A 12,526-nucleotide genomic window follows, 5' to 3' on the forward strand; every position below is an offset into this window, starting at 1 on the left:
CCCATTTTTCCAGGTTTTAAAAAAATATATTATCTCTAGTTAACCAATTTCAACATAATGAGAAAATAGACATTTTTATGATTTCAACTCATTGAAATCTGTTGATATGTATTGTATGCCATGCCTTCAAAGGCTGCATCTTAGTGGACTTGTCACTGCATTTGAAATAATGTAAATTCTGAGTGAAGAGATCTGAGAAGATTCGTCATGTCAATCTAATAAATAATGCTGTTTATATCTTTTCTATGCTAACTGGCACCCAAAATCTATTTGCTCCATTAGGCCAGGGATAGGAGTATAGAAGTCTCCAAATTCAACTGTGAAATTCTCCTTCTTACATTTTGTTCTTATGAGCCTTCTGCCTAGTTATTTCTTCTTCTGGAAAAGATGCATACACATGAATGTTAGGTCATATGCTATTCTTTCACTGTCCATGTTATCTGTCATTCCTTCTTTATTTCTGTTTGGGTTTCAGAGTGAGTATTTTCCTCAGGTTTATTGATTGTTTCCTCCAGTGTATCAACTCTACTGGTAAATCTATCAGAGTCCTTTGCAAATTCTGTCACTATGGCTTTAATTCAGTATTTTGAATTCTGTATTTTTCCCTTCAAATTTTCTGCTCAGGGATTCCAAACTGTTTATATATGTTATTCGTATTTTCTCCATAGTATTTGCGATAATAATAACAGCTGACTATGATTTTAATCTGTCAGTTTGCAATATCTCTGGATTTGGCTCTGATGATTGCTTTCTCTTAAAGGTGGGAGTTGGTTGTTTTTGTTTGTTTGTTGCTTTTATTGTAGACATTTTATAAGCAGTTGATGTTTTAAATATTTTTTTGAAATTATAATTACATTATTTCTCCCTTCCATTTCCTCCCTCCAACCCCTCCATACACATGCCTTACTCTTTCTCTCAAACTCATGACCTCTCTTTTTAAAATTGTTATTGCATAAGCATATATTATATACTATAGATGATATTACTAAACTTACATATATATTATATATACTAATAATATATTATACATTACTAAATACATAAATACTACCTGCTCAGTCTGCAATGTTACTTGTATGTGTGGTTTCTGGGCTGACCACTTGGTACTGGATAATCAGTTCCATTTCTTCCCACCTCAGCAGCCTCTATTTGCCTGGAGTTCTTTGTCTAGGGCTTAGGCTTCATGCGATTCCCCCCTCCCCACGTTAGCATGGCTGCCGGTTTGCCCTTGTTGAAGATTCGTCTAGGCAGCCATGCTGATGCAGCTTCCCTAACACAACGTCACAGTAAACTTCCTGGTCTTCTGGCTCTGACAGTCTTTCCATGCCCTCTTCTGCAACGATTCCTTGGAGACAGTTTTTTTTTTTTTTTTTTTTTTTTTTTTTTTAGCAGAAGAGTCTATAGTTTTGTTTTTATCTCAGTGCCTACCAGTTTAATTAATCTAACATTATCATGTATGAAAAACATGAAAAAGTATTTAAATGTTCTGTTCATTGGAATCAGGAGTTAGTAAGGAGTTTATGTTTTTCAAAAGTCAGTAGCCTCCCCAAGTGCAAATGACAGACTGAGGGTGAAATCATGGAAATAAATCTTTCCACAATAGCCTCAAAAATAAAAATTTGGCATAATTCTAACCAAATAAGTTTAAGATTTGTACAATAAAAGCTTAAAAGCTACAAAGTAAGAAATCGAGGAAGATATAAGAAGATGGAAAGATCTCCCAGGCTCATAGATCTCACAGATAGGTAGAACTAATGTAATGAAAATGGCCATCCTTCCAAAAGCAATCAACAGATTCAACACAATCCATATTAGAAGTGAAACACAATTCCTCGTTGAAATGACAAATTTCAGCTCCATATGTAAACACACACTCAAGGAAAAAAATACTCCTGAATAATAAAAGAATTGCTTGAGGTATTATGAATCTGAATTTCAAGTTTTACTACACAGCTGTAGTAATAAAAAACAGCATGACATTGGCATAAAAACAGAAATGTTGATCAGTGGAATGACATTCAAGACCTAGACCTAAGTTCAAGCACCTATAGGTTTCTGTTTTTTGAACAAGAGGCCAGGAACATAGGCTGGAAAAAAAGAGAGCATCTTCAATAAATAGTGCTAGTCAGACTGGATGACGCATATAGCATGCAAACAGATTCGTATTTATCAGGTTACATAATAACACAGTCTAAATAGACCAAGACCCCAAAAGTTTGATATTCTGAATATGATAGATGAGAAAGTGGGGAATAGTCTTGAATTCATTGGCACAGGAAAAATCTTTCTCAACAGGACAGCAATAGCACAGGAATTAAGACCAGCAATTAATAAACGGTACCTTATGAAACTGAAAAGCTTCTGTATGGCGAAGGAAGAAAGTGGCAGCCTACAGAATGGGAAAGGATCTTTACCAATTACACATCCAACAAAGGGTTAATCTCTAAAATATACAAAGGACTCAAAATATTGAGCAACAACAAAACAACCCAAATTTTTTTTAAATTTTTTGTTATTAACTTATTCTTGTTACATCTCAATGTTTATCCCATCCTTTGTATCCTCTCATTCCTCCCCCCCCCCCCATTTTCCCATTATTCCCCTACCCTATGACTGTTCCTGAGGGGGATTACCTCCCCCTGTATATGCTCATAGGGTATCAAGTCTCTTCTCGGTAACCTGCTGTCCTTCCTCTGAGTGCCACCAGGTCTCCCCCTCCAGGGGACATGGTCAACCCAAATTTTAAAATGGTGTACAGAACTGAACAGAGAGTTCTCAAAAGATGAAACACAAATGGCTGAGAAGCACTTGAAGAAATACTCAACATCTTTCCTCATCAAGGAAATGCAAATCAAAATTACTTTGAGACTTCATCTTACGTCAGTCAGAGTGGCCAAGATAAATAAAACAAATGACAGCTCATGCTGGTTAGGCTATGAGGAAAGGAGAACACCTATTCATTGCTGGTGGGAGTGCAAACTTGTACACCCACTATGGAAATCAGTGTGATGTTGCCTTGGGTAGTTGGGAGTAGATTTACCTCAAGATCCAGCTATACTACTCTTGGGCATATATCCAAAGGACGCTACATCCTACTTACGAGACATTTGCTCACCCATTTTAATTGCTGGCCTATTCATAATTGTCAGAAATTGGAAACAACCTAGTTGTCCATCAACAGATGCCTTCAAAGTCTCTCATTCTTGCTTACGAGTCTGCAGTCATTGATACCACTACACAAAAACCTTCCTTGCCCATAGCAGTGGGGAGCACCATGCATCATAGACTTCCACATGGTTTCTGGATGCAGTACAGACTGTAGAATTATGGGCATCAGCATGGATTCCAGCTGCAGCACAGATTATGGACATCCACATGGCTTTCCCCTGCAGCCCGGACCATGGAAGTCTTTGGAGGAGACTTAATCCATAAAATGAACTGTCCTTTATCTCAGATATCTTGTTGCTCAGAGTCAGGGTAAGAGTGCAGTTGGGCAGCATATCTGGGCATAGGCCCTGCTTAAGCTCCAGGCTGCTTGCTGTATACCACTCAGCCCTCGATGCTGGTCACCCTGCCAATACCCTGGACACGACTATCGTGTTTGCAGCTCAAGGCAAGTACTGCAAGCCATACTCTCCTTCTCACAGCAGGGTCTCTCAGTGGCCTGGGCGCTGGCCCTACTTGGCCACAACATGCTCCTTTGTCCACCATGGCTACGCTCCCCTTTCTGTTGTTGCTACGGCATCTTCAGTTCTGCCCTCTTTTTTTTTTCCCCAATTCCATGAAACCGCTTTTAAAAAACATCTTCCCGTAAGATCCGTCTTCTTTTTTTTAACTTGTTCTGAAGATAATGTGAGCTCTGCAGGCTCCTTATCCCACTGCTACCTCTACCCTCGAAGCCTCGGTAGGTCTCCTTTGGAGCAGCCCAAGGCTGGGCCACTGTGACTGACACCATCTTGAATCTACTCTCCTCCAAATATTCTTAAAATGTGTACATATATAAGGAGATCTAAAGGGAGTCATCAATAAGAAAGGAGGCAAGGCCCCAACTGGACATTTTTCACTGAGTGAAATCTCAGCTGCCTCTCTAGCACCCTGCAATGCTTCCTAGTGTGATGATGAACTAAACCTCTGAACTGTAAGGCAACCTCAGTGAAATGTTTCCTTCATAAGAGCTGCTGTTGTCATGGTGTCTCTTTGCCGCAATAGAAACCCTAACTAAGACAGGGTCCCTTTGCTGAGAGGACAAGTGAACACAAGCTTTCCCTGTCCTCTAACCAAGAAGACATCTTTAATTACTCATGCTTGAAATTTTTGTTTTCTCCAATGGAGTCTCATTAGATATATAAACCACACATAAGGGCAGGCCCCATGCCCAGAAGTGAAGGCAAACACAAAATGAAATCAACGGCATTTTTGTAGATTTTGTTTATATCTTCCATCTTGTTTTGTTTGGACATTTTTAACCACACTGGTCTTTTGCCTGTATATTATGGTTTCTGATTTTGTGTTTTTATGGGTTTTGCTTTTGTGTGTATATGATGTGTTTCTCATGATTTTCTTTTTTTTAATCCTGGTTTGTTTACTTCTTTTATTTTCCCATTTGTTCTCTAAGGAGAGAGAGAAAGAAGGTGAATAGTTGGGACCATGGGGAAAATTTGGGAAGAAATTATGGAGAGGAAAACATTGTCAGACTATATTGTATGAAAAAAAAAACTATTAAAAAAAAAAAAGAGAGAATGTGTCTTGCCAAAGTCATGGCCTGTCATTTTGTGCAGGCAAACAATCAAAGCTAGGGTTTTATTTAAAAATAAATAAAATTAGCATATCAAAGAATTGTTTGTTCTTACATGTTTATCAATGTATTCCTTATAATAGCCATCAATTGATATATGTATAAACAATATATTACGTGGAATGTAGCTCATGCCTATAATCCCAGCACTAAACTAGGAGGACTGCTCTATGTTCAAAGACAATCTGGGCTACATTGTGAGTTCCAGACCAGTCTGGGCTGTACTATGAGCCTTCATGGCGAAAGAGCAAAAGAAACTGAAAGTTAAAGAACAAGAGAAAGAAAATTATCTATCTATCTATGCATATATACACACACACACCCAAAATGAAATATTCTTTTATATATATATAAATATTGAACACTGTCTGTTGTAGTACAAAGCATGGTATAAAGTGAAACAAGTCAAACACAGAAACCCAAACATGTTGTCCATCATTAGCAGACGCTAAAAATGTTGAACTCAAAATAGAAGGAGAATAACAGTGATTATTAGAGAATAAGAAAGACAGTGGGGTAGAATGTCCCACCTGGTTAGCTTCTGGCCTCGGGACATCCAGACATCTTTGCCCATCAGAGCTTGAAGGAAAGAAGCCTAAGTGGGTGGGTGGCCTAGTAAGACCTCGGTCAGGTGGTGAGTGCCAGAGGGGAGAAAGCCTTCTCCAAGACAGCTTTCAGTGAAACAGCTCTTCTTTATTTGGGGGCATAAGGGCTATATAAACCTTGGGGAAGTGGGTAGGGGCTTTCAGTGTGACTGCGCATCATTGGCTGGGGCTGAGGTACTGGGAATTCTTCATTTCCATGGAGATGAATTCTAGACGCTAGAATAAGGGCGTGTCCTTATAAGGAAATAGCAAGTTTTAACCTGAAACCTGGCCACCAGGCTACATGACTACCTCAAGGGTGGGGGCCACAAGGCTATGCGCACTGAGGCATGCAGGCCCAGAACAGGGAGGGAGTGGTTCTTACTCCTGCTGGTCTCTAGATTTTCGGGGTTTGGACATATCTTGACCTCACTCTTGCTCTAGTCTCACGATTCACTTTCCCTACAGTAGAATATACAAGAAATCTGGGTACCAAAGCAGGTTCCACAAAAGAAGTTATTCCTAGCATTCAGCACATAGAATGACTATACTTTTCAATAACCTATTACACAGTTTGTGGATGGATAACTTAGAAGCACCAAACATAAATGTTGAGTTGTGAGCACTAACTACGCCAACTTTATTCTCTGTTCTATGCGTGTACTGAACTATCACAGTGTGGACTACAGATACATGGAGTTAAATGTTCTTTTAAAAGACAAATATGTTTTATAAAATATCCCTTTTGCAAGGTAAAACCAATATTATTCTCATCTTCCTGTATTCTAGGTGGAAACAAAGTGGCTACAGATGTGCTGTTCTTAAAATGTGGTGTTTTCCCTTCATCTTTTAATTTTTTAATACATAACTCACTATAAAAAAATGAACATTTTTTAGAAACCTAAAATTGATTGGAAGTCATATTACAAACAGAACTACATGAAGGTTTGTTTCTTTTTCGTGGTTCAACTCTAAGCTTTGGAGGTCACTAACAATATGAACTGGGGGTCTTAACTCTGAGTCCCAGAATAGCCTGCCAAAGTAGCACCCATGAACAACCTGACCTGGGGAGGTGTTATATCCTGGCAGGCACAATGACACTGAACAGCGACATCATAGAGACACAAGGAAAGGGCCAACATGAGAGATATCAAGTTCCGTGGCGTTTCTTTTCATCTGATCGTAGACGTCTTTCCCATCCACCCTTGCATCTAGACCAGTGCCTGGCATGTAGAAGTCACTCCAAAACCACTAAAGACCTGCATAGTGAGGCCCCTTCTGCGGTGTTTGTGTTGAGCTGCAGGAGCACCCTGGACTCTTCGTGATGACGGCAAGTAGAAGCTTAGTCCCTTAGCTGTACCAAGTGATGTCTCCACTGTTAAAAAGGCCGTGTAATTTACACATCTTAAGGGAAACTTGCACTGTTTGCAGGCTTTATTTTCATTGCATTATCATATTCAGTTATAGCATTACTAAAAATAAGTAGTTATATTTGGTAGTGGAGGTGTGAATAAAGTTCAGTCTTAAAACAACTTTATATTTAATCCAGGTTCTGTGGAGGGCGGGCACAGAAAAAGTGTTGAAATGAAAGAGTAGAATTTCATAGAGGAAAAAAAAAGTTTCAGCTCTAACAGACCTGAAGCTTTGTGGTAAGAAATGAAATAAGATTAAGATGGACATCTCATACCCATTATAGAAGGCTCTAATACATAAAGGTTTCGTGATCAGGTTGACTTGCCTATGAGTGTGAAAAAACATGCATTAATCTACCAGCGTTTTACCTTTTTTGTGGCTGCTCAATCTCATAGGCTCTGAATATTATCTAACAACCTCTGTTTTTGGTCTAAATTGCTTTTCACAGTAGGGAAAGCACCATTTTCTATGCTTCCACCTCGCCCTACTATCACAATTGGACTTTGTTGCCCTGGCAACTAGACAAGATGGAATGTGCTGCTGTATCCACCTGTGATGCCATAGCACATGACACTGTCTCTCCAGACTTGTTTGGATTGTCTTAACAAATATTGTGCAATGAAGAAAAATCACGCATCTCTCTTGAATGTGGTACCCTTTTTATGCTCTCTATTATTCCAGAATATATTTTTCCCACTTGTAGCAATCAGTCATCACATAACTGAAATATAAGGTGTCCTTGGCCCCTGCTAAGGACTTCATTTAATACTTATGCAGTCTACATTCCTGGCTTCCTCTTTCCTAACCATGTTATATCCTTAACATTCTCCAGTAGTTATGACTTAGAAAAACTGACCCCATCTACATCCCTTAAGTGGATTTTTAAAGTAATACGTAATGAGAGTAGTCCGTACCCACTGGTTTGGCCAGCATGCAGGTTTAAACTAGACAGTATTCTGGTGTATTTTCTTAGTAACTCAATTGATCCAGGATTAAGCAAAGGGGCAATATGTCTGAACCTTAATGCATAACTTCTATTCCATACTTGGAGGAAAGAATTCTTTTTTGCCATATCCACCGTGGTGAGGCACACAGACAGCATGAAAGATGAAGCTTAAGGCCAAAGCTGACAACTGGCAGTTGAATAGAACAAGAGTCACTCTTGCCTCTGCATGGCTTATTGACTGCCCCAGAGATGGAATTCCTGCTGTATGAGACATTGTGTTCTGTTATTGTGGAATGTGCTTTAGAAAAAGGGTTTCTTCTAACTGGAAGCATCCTAACTGGTACAGTCTAGTATCTAATAGTGAGTATGTGGTCTTGGACGAACCTTTTCATGTCTCTTTGTCCCAGCTATGCTACTGAACAACGAAGGAATGCAGTCAGAGCTTCTGCACTGTCTTCAGCTTTCTCAGCTTCTAAAAAGCAGTTTTAAACACTGTGGAATTTTGAGACAGTTTAAGAACCTAAGCAAAATTTTTTAGACCTGAAAGTTGGGCTGGAAGGATAAAGAATCCATCAAAGAATGTTTTATTTCAAGAGCTTATGCCTCTGGAAGTTTACCTGGAGTCCTGGCAGCAGGCACCTAACTGACGAATCTCAAGTCAGTAGAAATGGAAGGTCAGGAGGTTTATTGAGAAATAGCCTGCAAAGAGAGACTACTCACTTCCTCGTGGATCAATTGGGATGACTGGGGGTGCGAGCAATGAGGAAAGATTTTAGTTTATTTTTCATATGAACTTTGCTTGGCGGGCTGGTTGGTGAGATGTCTCAGTGGGTAGAGGTAAGGTCTGCTCCATGGATGATGCATAGGATGAAACGAGAGAAATGACTCCTCTAAGCTGTTCTCTGACTTCCATATTGTGTTGTGGCCTGTGTATCCATCTGCACACACCAGGAGGGAGGAAAGAAGGAAGGAGATAAAAAATAAAGGATAAATAGATAGATAGACAGACAGACAGACAGATGGTACAGAGATAGGTAGATTTGTTTAACTAAGCTTCATTTACTAATCTGTTTCACAGTCTAGCTAAAGGAAGGCACAATTAGAAAATAGACATTCCCAGGAAAAGAGAGTGAGGCAGCCTGTCTAGAGCTTACCTGAGATTCCTGTAAATAGCACCATGTGATCTTACCTGGGCTACCTGGCTAATCAGAGAGCCTATGTAAGACTATCTTCATGGGCAACTAAACAACAATTGCATCCATCAGCGTCTGGATCAGAGTCTTGCCCATTGGAGATGCCCTGCATGTCCAAGTACAGCTCTGAATGTTGTACCTAACACAAGTCCTGCCCTAACGCAGGTTCATAGTTCACATTGATGGAAGGAAGACAGGGAATAAGCGTGGCTTTGCATAGGCCCCATACATGTTTTAGTTTGCTTTTTAGGAAAATGGGGGAAATGAAGGCAATGTGCCTAGATGCTCTATCATTCCTTAGACCCTACACTTCAAGACACTACACTTCAAAGTCTGACTTCCTCTCTACTGCTCTGGCTTCAAGCTCCGCCCTGCTTTGCCCACACCTGGAACTCCCCGCACACAGAACACTTGCTGATCCCTAGGAAGTCCCTGTTCCCTCTCTATCTCTCTCCCCTGCCTCTCCCTCTCTCTCTCCCTCTCCCTCTCTCTGTCTCACATACATCAGGGCCTAATCTCTGAATTCCTTTTTTCCTGGTCTGTCTGCACTCGCTCCTCATTCAAAGAGAACTCGAAGACCTTCTTATGATATAGGATTTCCATGACACCTTGCTCATTTCTTTTCATCCTTATCCCTTTCCACCACCACCCCCCACCACTTTTTAAAAATTTTTTTCCTTATCCCTTTTTAAATTCCTGACACATATTTGGCCACGATCTTTGAAGTGATCCAAGTTTGTCATTTTGTTTATCTTCAGTTAATAATATTTATTCTCTTCTTTTAGTTGCCAATGCATGTATTCCTGTGCTATAGTCTCATAGCTCTGCTTAAAAAAAAATTTCTCCTTAGAATTAGAATTGTAGTCTTTGGGGGTATTGGTGACATTGTCTATAACCTGCTATTTTTATGGCTAGAAAGGGTTTTTGAGGATGGCCTAATTAGCATCCCTTTTTCAATGATAAGAAATCTGAGGCCTTGAGAGGAAATCCGGCTTCTCCAAGTATAAACGCTGTGCCTAAGGCAGGATCTGCCTTTACGCAGGTGTGCAGTGCTTATGTACGCAAGGAAGGCAGGGACAAAGTAACTGTGCACAGGCCCTATGGGAAACTTTATAACAAAGTCAAAACATGAACCCTTACACCCCAGTAGACAATGGAGTCTTATAACACCTAGTGGCCCGGTAGGCAGTGGAGTGTTACTGCTTTTCCAGTACTAAAGACAAAGCAGATCTGATTATCTTCCGTTGAACTCACTCACAACTCCGTGGTGAAAACGTTAACCATTACCTGAGTGCTCTTCGCATTGACCTCAGAACTCCTAGTCACTTCTTTGCATATAGGATACTCTAAGGCAATAAATGGTTTGGCAGGAGCACAGCACAAGGAAAGACAGACCTAGCAGGGACTAGCAAAAGACTGTTCTCTATACCACACCCAGACTTTAAATGGACCCTATCCATCACTAAGACTGGTACTTTCTATGTGTTAAGCATTCAGTAGTCTCTTGAAATACAAAGTCCTGCTTACCGATCAAAATGTGCACATTGAGAAAAGTGTTATTTTTGTTTTTTAAGTGATGGGACTATATATTTCCCATAATAAATAAGTGTATTCTTCAAATTTGCTCCTGTAGCTTCTAGCAGTGGCCTACATGCTCAGCTGTGACCATCTTAATCCTTTCTCCTTAAAGCAGGTTCACCTCTCTGGTCACACAGTTCTCTTCTGCAGATGGCATAAAACAGCATCCCAAATTCCTCTGCAATGTCTCAGAGCGGAGAAAAACATGTTTTCTAAGAATGCTGTTTCGTCATATGAAGAATTCTTTGTTTTCGGGTATTAGATCCCTCACGAGGCTCCCAGGATTTCTTTATACAACCCTTAGAAGCAAAACCAGGGGTTGGTTCTTTGCTGTGCCTCTGCCTTCAAGTTCTCCAATTTTCTCAAGCTCAAATCTCCGTTTCTTAGGAGGACCCATGCAGCACTCTCTCAATTGTGAAACTTTCCTTCTGGGCTCATGCCTGGGGGGGGGGGGGCTTGTCTTGTACCCTATTTTCTGTGCTTCTGTTGACATATAGCCACAGGGACCAGGACTCCCCTGGCCATCTGTTGTCAACTGAATAGCACATTTCTTTTATTTTATTTTATTTTATTTTTTTGGATAGCACATTTCAATGAACGCGACTCGTTGCATTGTCAGCACAGTTAGGACACATGACCTGAGCACCATTCTGCACAGTGCCCCAGAATGCTCAGACGACTCCCACAAATGCTCAGGGGGTCTAAGTTTAAAAAGAACGCTACTAACATCAGCCAAATTACTTTCAGATACAGCATCACAGGCTTCCACAGGAAATCACCAAGCTGCCCGGAGCTGCAGCAGCTCTGCTGAACTGTTGTCAAGCCTCTTGCAGACTCGGGGGCGCAGGGAAACATTGTCATCATCTGTTCTGAGCTAGGCATTGCCTTCCCTCTGATGTCATGTTTACTGTTTACGGACATCCCAGGTAGTGGAATACATGAGTAAGACTCCCAACTTCAAAACTAGGGCACACACTAAGAAACTTAGTTGCGAGTGGATGTTTCTGTGTCAGTAGGTTCCCTGGGCAACAGTTGAGTTTATCTTTTCCCACACAAGGGAGAAGCAGCAACAGCTCAGAGAATGTTTCTCTAAAGTCCTCAGTCATCAAAAGAGATGAAACTTCCCACCCACGCCGAGTAACCCAGGGCTCAGACTGTCAGTGCACCACCAGTATGTGATAACGCTCTGTTTGCATATCATAGCATAGGCAATGTGCATATCTGTGACAGATGAAAGCCAGCTAGATGGCAATCAGCATGAGAGCACTTCCTCTTTGCCGTCATAGTTCACACATGATGCACAGGACTGAGTACATCTGGATGGATAAGTAAGTAAATCAGGGGGATCAAACCTTCAAAGGCAGACATCGGCTTGAATCACCAGGTTTGAGAGTCTCCTCTGGTATCTAGATCCATATATATATGGAAATCTTCTGTTTCCCATTAACAGCCCCCAGACCCAGTTTCCCTAGGTGAACCAAATTTTTCCTCCATACAATTGTGTCCCTCTCTCTCTCTCTCTCTCTCTCTCTCTCTCTCTCTCTCTCTCTCTCTCTCTCTCTCTCTCTCTCTCTTTTAAGGAAGATGCTATGACCAAGAGTCTTTTCCATCAGGAAAGGATGGTGGTCAGAGGGTATAAAATTCTAGTCCTATGATGAGGAAGAGCTGGCTACCTCGCGTAGACACCGTGATTACAGTGAATAATAGAATATTCTATACATGAAATATGATGAAAATAAATTTTATGTGCCCTTTCACACATAGAAAAGGTAGTGAGTTTATTAACTAAACTGATAATTTTTCAATGTATATGGACATGATATTATCACTCATACACTTAGTAAATACCTTTAAAATGTGTTGTGTGTATGTGTGTGCACATGTGTGTATGTGTGCGTGTGTGTGTATGTGCACGTGCACTTCTGTGGATTCCTATGGTGACCAGAAGGTGTCAGATGTCTCCCTCTGTTGGCCTTCTTATTGAACCTGGAGAGCTCTGATTGATCGAGACTCACTA

Source organism: Acomys russatus, chromosome 29, assembly GCF_903995435.1.
Source record: "Acomys russatus chromosome 29, mAcoRus1.1, whole genome shotgun sequence".
Taxonomy (NCBI): Eukaryota; Metazoa; Chordata; class Mammalia; order Rodentia; family Muridae; genus Acomys; species Acomys russatus.